Consider the following 8493-nt stretch of genomic DNA (forward strand, 5'->3'; position numbering starts at 1 on the left):
GAAGGATCAGGGGAGGGAGACATGACAGCAGTCTTCTAATATTTGAGAAGCTGCCACAGGGAGGAAGGAGTCAAGCTATTTTCTAAAGCACCGAAGGCCAGACAAGGAATAATGGATGGAAACTGAACAAGGAGAGATTTAACCTGGAAATAAGGAGAAACTTTATGACTGTGAGAACAATCAACCAATGGAACAGCTTGCCCTCGGAAGTTGTGGGAGCATCGTCACTTGAGACTTTCAAGAAGAGATTGGACTGCCATTTGTCAGAAATGGTGTAGGGTCTCCTGCTTGGGCAGGGGGTTGGACTAGATGACCTACAAGGTCCCTTCCAACTCTGATTATCTGTTAAATCTGATTTCAGGATGTGAAACTTTTCTGGTGTACGATCTATTCTTTTCTGAAATAAAAGGATATGAAAGGATATGAAATATAAAACTTTATAACATACTCACTTTATGTGATCGTGGAACAAGACTGCAAAATCCTTCTGCCCTCTGTTGCCATTACTATGAGATAAGATTTTATCATTACGTTGTAGCGGTTGTGATTTTGACAATTTACTTCAGCAAGTTTCTGCTTATTTTTGTCCTTATAAATGCATGAAAATTTCTTTTCACTTTCATCACATTTTCTGCCCATGGAGGCAGTTGTTCATAGAAATGCACATAAGTCTGATTAACATTGGATTCCTGTTCTCAAAGCAGTAACAATTTCACGTAATTCTAAATGAATTTTTCTTTTTCAGAAAATATAGCAAGGGAAAAACTGGTTCAAGAAGCTCTCTCAAAGTCAGGCAATTGAGTTAAATATTTGATGTTTCAAATCAAATGCTTCGCTTGCTATGGCCAATGGTTTCTTGCTTCGAATCATATGGAGTCAGGATAGAAAAGCAGTAAGTAAGCACCTCTTTCCAGCTTGAATAGAGATCGCTAGGCTGAGTTGTATAAACGGATGAATATTATCTGTATTGCAGAAGATTTTAAGAGCTGGTAGGATAGAATAGGATAAAATGAGTCTGGATATACTTCATGGGGCTGTATTTCTCTAGGAGTACACATGAGGTCACATGGACCTCACAGATTGGATTCTGGAACAGAGTTGGCCATTTTGCCTTAACACCCCCCGCTAGTTCACTATATCTATAGCATGTCTATTATTATAGCTGGGTTTATTTTGTCCTTTCCCTTACAAGATCCATCCATCAAAGTCCTCATCTTGCAAGCCCCTTTTAACAGAATGAAATTCAGCTGTAAGCATTTGCCAGGCCTGCACAAACCCTTGGACATATAACCATAACATAAACATTGCTGAGCAGATCAAAGAAGGCCTCATTGATATCTCGATTCTCAGAGACCAAAAAGAAGCACAAAGTGGGATAAGGCTGCTTGCTCATTCACTCATTCATTCATTCATTCATTCATTCATCCATTCCACTTCTATAGCTTCCCAATTCAAACAAATGATTCTGGATGGTGAACAATCATAAAAACAATTAAAACCAAGTATGAGCATAATAGAAATCTATCTATCTATCTATCTATCTATCTATCTATCTATCTATCATCTACCTAACACACACACTCATATCATTCATACATTCATACATACATACATACATACATACATATATATCATAGAGCACTTAGCGCCTAGTACATCTCTCTGTGTTGTGTCCCCGTGTCCCCTAGGTGCTATGTTCTTTATGCGCTATGCTGTATGATACATGATACACGATATATAGATATATATATAGATATGGATATATAGATATATAGATGTAGATATGTTGATATATATTGATATATATATTGATATATATTGATATCAACATAAGTATCTATATAAGAAACAGGAGCCTTAACATACTTAACATACTTGGAGTCTTAAGCCTGACAAGATCCCTTATGAAAGGCTAAGAGATTTGGTTTTTGGGGGGCCAGTGCTACAAGTTAATGTCATTATTACTATTGTTGTTGATTTCTGAGACATGTGGGAATGAGAATGGCAGTGGAGTGAGGCTGAAATTTTTGGCCTTTTGTTTCAGTTGGCTGGGGAAAATGTAGGGGTATATTCTGTCAAACAACAGGTTTGTGAATTGATTTTGAGAATTGTTTTAAAAACAAGAAACAAAACAGTTGAGCAACAGGATAGAAGATCCTAAAGTATGTTAGGGGTTTGCATGTATTTGCATTTATCCTTGTTTAAGTAATGACTTGATTTCATAGTGTGTGTGCAATTATCACTTTTATATCAGTGCATTGATTATAATTGTGATTGGGTAGCACCCTTTGAGGGCATTATAAAGAAAAATTTGTTTTGTTTGTTTGTGTATATTTATTATAGTGGCCCAGCTTGACCTTAAGAGTTTTTTTGGGTTCTTAGATCCCAGTTTTTCTTCTAAAAAAATATGTAGGCCTCTGATTAATTCAATTTGTTCCAGTTATTCATGCAATTTATTGTGTCTGCATATGTATTTTAATCTGGCATGTTTCAATTTTATTTTATTTTTAATGAATAGGCATGCACCCAACTAAATTTTAACTAAATTTTATAAATATCTTTAAGGCTTTGGTTTCCTCCAAAAGCAGGTTACCTTTTTTTAAAAAGGGATGGAGAAAATGTCCTTTGCCAGAGGTACATAAAGTATTAGTATAACTTTATAATATCTTTGAAGACCACACTTGGAATATTGGATCCAGCTTTGGTTACCACAGTATAAAAAAGACTAGAAAGAGAAGATCAAAGAAAGATGATTAGGGGGCTGGAGACTGAAGAATGGTTGCAAGAATTGGATATGTCTGGTTTAATGAAAAGACGAACTGGGGTGACATAATAGCAGTGTTCCCATGTCTAAGGGGCTGCCACAAAAAAGAGAAGGTCAACCTGTTCTGCAAGCACCTGAAGGCAGAACAAGACACAATGGGTGGAAACTAACCAACCTAGAACTAAGGAGAAATTGCCTGACAGTCAGAACAATTAATCAGTGGACTTGTCTCCAGAGGTTGTGCATGCTCCAACACTGGAGGTTTTTAAGAGATTGGACAATTTATCTGTAAAGGTATAGGGCTTTCTGCTTCAGCAAACGGTTGGATTAGAAGACTTCTAAGGTCACTTCCCACTTTGTTATTCTGTCACCGCTGAGGATTTCAGCTCGGTCTGCTGTGGTGCTTATATACTGTCCTTTCTCCAACTTTGTGTTTCTTTTGAGGCTGAAGAGAATTATGGGTCAGGGAACCCAGCTCAAAAAGGCTTTTGTAGAAGGAGAAGAAGATCTGGCCTCTTATGGTCCCAGAAGATATAGAGGCTATGCTAATTGCTAGCCAGGTTTGAATTTGGCTGGGGGTCAACATAAGGTCAAAGCAAAGCATATTACTGAAGCACCCACCAAGTAACCCTACCTTCTCTGTTACTAGCCCATATCATACACAGATAAGGATTTGGTGTTCATAGGTCAAAGGATTGAATGTTCTGAGGAATCACATAGCATCTGGGTGCGAGGCAGCAATGGCTACTTTCAGATGCCCAGCAAAAAGGGGCAGAGGCTTTATTGACCAACGGGATTCCATTGTTCCAGTCTACCAGGTGCCAAGTTGAGTTCGGGGCACATAGATATTCTTGAGTAGGATGCCTGATTCATCAGCAGCAATCATGCAATCATTAGTACTGGGGATATTCAGTTCAAATGTTCAAGAATATAAGAAGTAAATTCAGATAGTGGTTGGCTATCAGTGATCATAGTACTGGTTCTAAAGGGAAAAGGAGAATCTCAATTGCATACCTTTTGGGGTGACGTTGCCTTAGCAAATGGCAAGAATTCTGGGCGTAGACTTGTATCCTTTCCCATGTAAATATTCACTGGAATATATGTCTGTGCTTATATATCTGTATGTATGTATTGGAAACTTATGCCCACACATCTTGCCAGGGAGACAAGACTGTTGTTCCAAATTACTTTCTCCTTTTGCCATATAACTAAATAACTTTCTTTTTTGCTTTAAAAAAAAAACTTTCAGAGATCTCTTCCATAGAGGAATATTTAGCTTCCAATAAAGGAGAATATTTGTAGCTCAGGGTTGAAATAATCACTCTGACTGCAAGAAAACAATGAAGCTCAGAGAGCACCAAAGACCCGTAATATTTAGCTATTCAGTCTCTCAACCTCACATTTTGCCCACCTAGGGAATGACTTTGGACATTTGGATTAAGGGAGGAATATATTTCTTTAACACTAGTTCAAACTTAAAGATGAATGAAGGCTGCACCATGAGCACACATCAGAAGAAACAAATGTGGCCAGGGAATGTTTTGTGCTGCAGTTAGTTGAAATATCAGCTGACCACCGGGCTCTCTGAGAATGCGCCCACACAAAACACTTGTGCCAAACAAAAGATTAGCAAGCTCCTTTTGAACGGAAGTGTAATGCTGTTCCACGAGAGCCTCAAAGCCATGTTCATAAACAACCTGAACACCAGAGATGTGGGAAGAGCAGAGGCAAACCTGACTCTTTCCTCCTCTATGGTGTTATGACCCCCTCCCTGACTGTCCCCATAGTGAGTAGCTGTTCAGGCTGATCCAGGTTTTTAAAGCAGGGGTTGATCTGGTGCAAAGGGTAGAGAGGGCCATCTAGGAACTGGTAAGTATAGGACAATTGTGGGAAGTCTAAAGAGATTACAGTTCTTCACATTTACACACGATTCAATGCTGGGGAACTGAAATTAGAACTTCCCCAGGTTTTTTTTAAAAAAATTAACCTTAATTTGCCCTTTGCTACGAAGAGCAATTCCAATTAACTGGCAGACAGTGGGATGGCTAAGAAGTATACATGCAGATAAGGTGAAGCCAGGCACCCCGTTCACCGGTTAAGTTGGATTTAGGGAAACTGCCATGTGTCACTTACCGTTGCAATGAAACAGTGTTCCATTCAGTGGTTCCCATTCTTGACTTTCAGGGGTATCCCTGGAGATGATTTCCACAGATCATGATCAGCTCTCTATCATGCAGAAACTATGTCAGATTTTAAGGGGGATATTCCCCTTGGAAGATATCAACCCACCTTACTGTTTTATGATGGTTCCAGATGCTCTTATTCTCCCCACTTCTTGCCAGATTGGAAAGCCTTTCAGAATGAAAGACCCTTTCTTGTTCCTCCTCTCCTCCTCCTCCCCCATCAAGCCCATAGATATTCTACCCAGACACATTTAACACCTCTTTATTTGATGAGTGGAGGGAGCTCTATCACACTTGGGTTGTTTCTTGGCAAAAACACATGACTTCTTTATAAATATCAAATGCAGGGACTCTTTTTTTAATCATAATAATACAATAGTAATAGGTGCAACCAAACATCTGTAATGTCTTTCGAACATCAGCAGCATTGACAAAATCACCACCAGTCAATTACAGCTTTATCTGGAACAGCTTACATCCTGTGACGATACCTTTAATACCACAGTCTGCCTATGCCACATCTTTTGGAAGGACTTGAGAGGTAGATAAAAATGCCAAATCCAGCCTAAACACTCATTGTGCAATGAACCATAATACATATAGTTACAATTAATAACTATTAATATATTACTATTTTAAATAATAATAATAATAAATGGAAGTGGTAGTCCCAATGATTATCAGCATACTGGGTGCCATAGTAAAAAATCTTGGGCGATGCTTAGAAAATCTGCACATTGACAAAAATTTCCATCTGTCAATTACAAAAAGGCAACAGTGTTTGGACTGGCACATATACTATACTGACAAATTACAACATCCCAATATTTTGGGATGAAGTCGATGTGAATGAAAAACAATATTGGCTAAAGGACTGGAAGTTGTTGTTGTGTTTGTTATAAAAGAAGGAGAAGGAGAAAGAAGAAAAACAGGAGTTCCCTTTTCCCCATATTCCATTACCACAGTAAAGACACTGTGGAAAAATAGACTCCTACCAAATTTTTGAGGCATTTAAGCCTAGTTTTGGCTTGACTGCTAGTAAGAGAAATGTACCTTCATGGGACAAACTGGGATGTATGCCTACATAAAATTTGCATATGATCATTTATAGGCAAATTTATAAATAATTACTAGAATTAAAACAACAATGACATGTTTAACTCTATTGAGAAGAATTAGAATCCCTGGAAAGGCTCATTCTAAGCATTAGCTGTTGATAGGCACTTCAAGTCCTTTGCTTTCCCTTCTTCTTCCGGTATCTTATCTTGAAACAGAGTCTTTCAAAAGCTGTGACAGAAGGCTCCTGCCATTAAGTAAACCTGTGACAACCGTCCCCACCACCCCTATTAAAACCAGATGTCTACCAACTGGGAGGTGTGAAGACAAATACTATTGAACAAATTGAGCATTGTAGAGCTTGAGTTGTATTTTTTTAAAAAATAATTTTCTTGGATAACTTTTTTTACAGAGTAAAAACAATAAATATTTTTTTAAAGAAAAGGAAAGGAAAAAAAAGTGATAAATAAAGAAAAAAGAAAACAAGACAGATATAAAGAAGCAGCTCCTATCTTTCTTTATAACACTTACAGATTTATTGTCAATATTTTGACTGACAAACCCAACCAAAGCAGGCACAATCAAGACTATCCAATCTCTTAATGCAAAACTTTATTGAGTACATCATTTTTGCACTGGTGAAAGCAAAACATTTGGCTAATTCCCCTGCAAACCCACATAATCAAAGTATAGATTTTTCCTTCCCCCCTCCCCATTAGTGCAGGTCACATTATTCAACTCAGTCTCATTGTATTGTTATGAGACAAGTCTTTAGCTTTAGCAAACACCTGCTGAAGTGTCCTTGGCTCTCACGCTTGTTTTCTTGATGTTTGGAGCCTACATTCCATCTCCCCCTTCCCTCCCCCTTTGTTCACTGGAAACCTGAGAAGCGATAATGGTTGCAACTGCAAAAATGCATTTCAAATCTTAACATTTATATTTTATCATCTCTGTAGTTATATCATGGCTCACTTCTTCCTATATTCTACCTTTTTTAATCGTCAAATCCATAAATCACAGGTTCATTCCCCCCCCCACCCGTTTTCATCCAAAAGTCCATAAAGGGTTTCCAGCAGAGGTCGGATTCAAATTTTGTAACAACCGGTTCTTTGGTTGTGACTCAATTGGTGGGTGTGGTTTGGTGGTCATGTTATTGGCTGGGCATGGCCAACTCAATATCACTCACATCAAGGCACTCATCTCCTCGCCCGGCCTCTCATGACTGTGGGGATGCTGCAAAGTTGTGTGAAAAACATAAGTCACTTTTTTCAGTGCCATTGTAACTTTGAATGGTCACTCCACACAAGCAAAGTACCAGCAAAGGAGGAGGAAAAAACTCCAGAGAAGTTCCTGAGACAGGAAGTCTAGTCCTGCCAAGAATGTAATAAGGATTAACGGAGAGGCAGTTTCTGTAAGCAACACCAGAATGTTTCCTTCCTGCCTTCCTTACAGGATTAGGCCAGTAATTTCTTCTAACAATCGGTTTTCTGAACTGCTTAGAATGTTAACAACCAGTTGTAGCAAGTAGGTGCGAACTGGTAGAATCCCACCCCTGGTTTCCAGTCATTAACAGATGTAGTTGTCTTTACTCAGAGAAAAAAAAAATCAATGTCGCCATCTCTGCAAGTTCCTTTTATCTTTATTAACCATTCCTCCCCAGGGGTGGTATTCAGCAGGTTCTGACTAGCTCTGGAGAACTGGTAGTGAAAATTTTGAGTAGTTTGGAGGACCGGCAAATACCACCTCTGACTAGCCCCATCCCCATCTATTCTTTGCCTCTCGAGTCCCAGCTGATTGGCTTGGTCTTCTTTTGTTGCCCTGAACAGGAGAACGGAACTGGAAAGCAGGTTAGTGGGGTGAGGAGGGAATGGGATTTTGCACTAATCTGCCCACAGGAATGGGAAGGGAATGGAGATTTTACAGTATCCTTCCTCTACCAAGCTACACCCACCAAACCATACCACACCCACCAAACCACACCCACTGAACTGGTGGTAGAAATGTTTGAATCCCAGCCTGAATCATACTTTGGATGGTGTTGTCTCAGTATGAGGTCAGTGCAATTTTCTTTTCTAATGCTTTTAGATTAGAAGTAGAAAATTTCAGATAAAAGAGAAGGTTAAATTGAGAACTGCTCTCTGTAAAGGACAATACATGGTTGCCCTTCTATTCCCAATCCTGAACTCGTTATAAACCACAACATTTCACTGCAAACTTCTTTTCATAACCTCTGCATTTCAAAAAATGGTGGAATTTTCATGTTTCTTAGAAGATGGCTGTCCAGTGGTATCCAAATACTATATAGAGAAACTAGGTCTTGACTTTCTTTCCTAGTGGGAAGAAAGCTATGCATTTAGGAAAAATCCCTGGAAAAGTCAAAGGAACTCAAAATGCGTTAATTTTTATCATTACATTCATTTAATCTGTTTACCATGTTTAATGTCTCGCTTGAGATTCTGTAACCATCCACATATTATCTATTGTCAATTC

Source organism: Pseudonaja textilis, chromosome Z (genome assembly GCF_049901715.1).
Source record: "Pseudonaja textilis isolate UNSWEBS1 chromosome Z, rPseTex1.2, whole genome shotgun sequence".
Classification (NCBI taxonomy): Eukaryota; Metazoa; Chordata; class Lepidosauria; order Squamata; family Elapidae; genus Pseudonaja; species Pseudonaja textilis.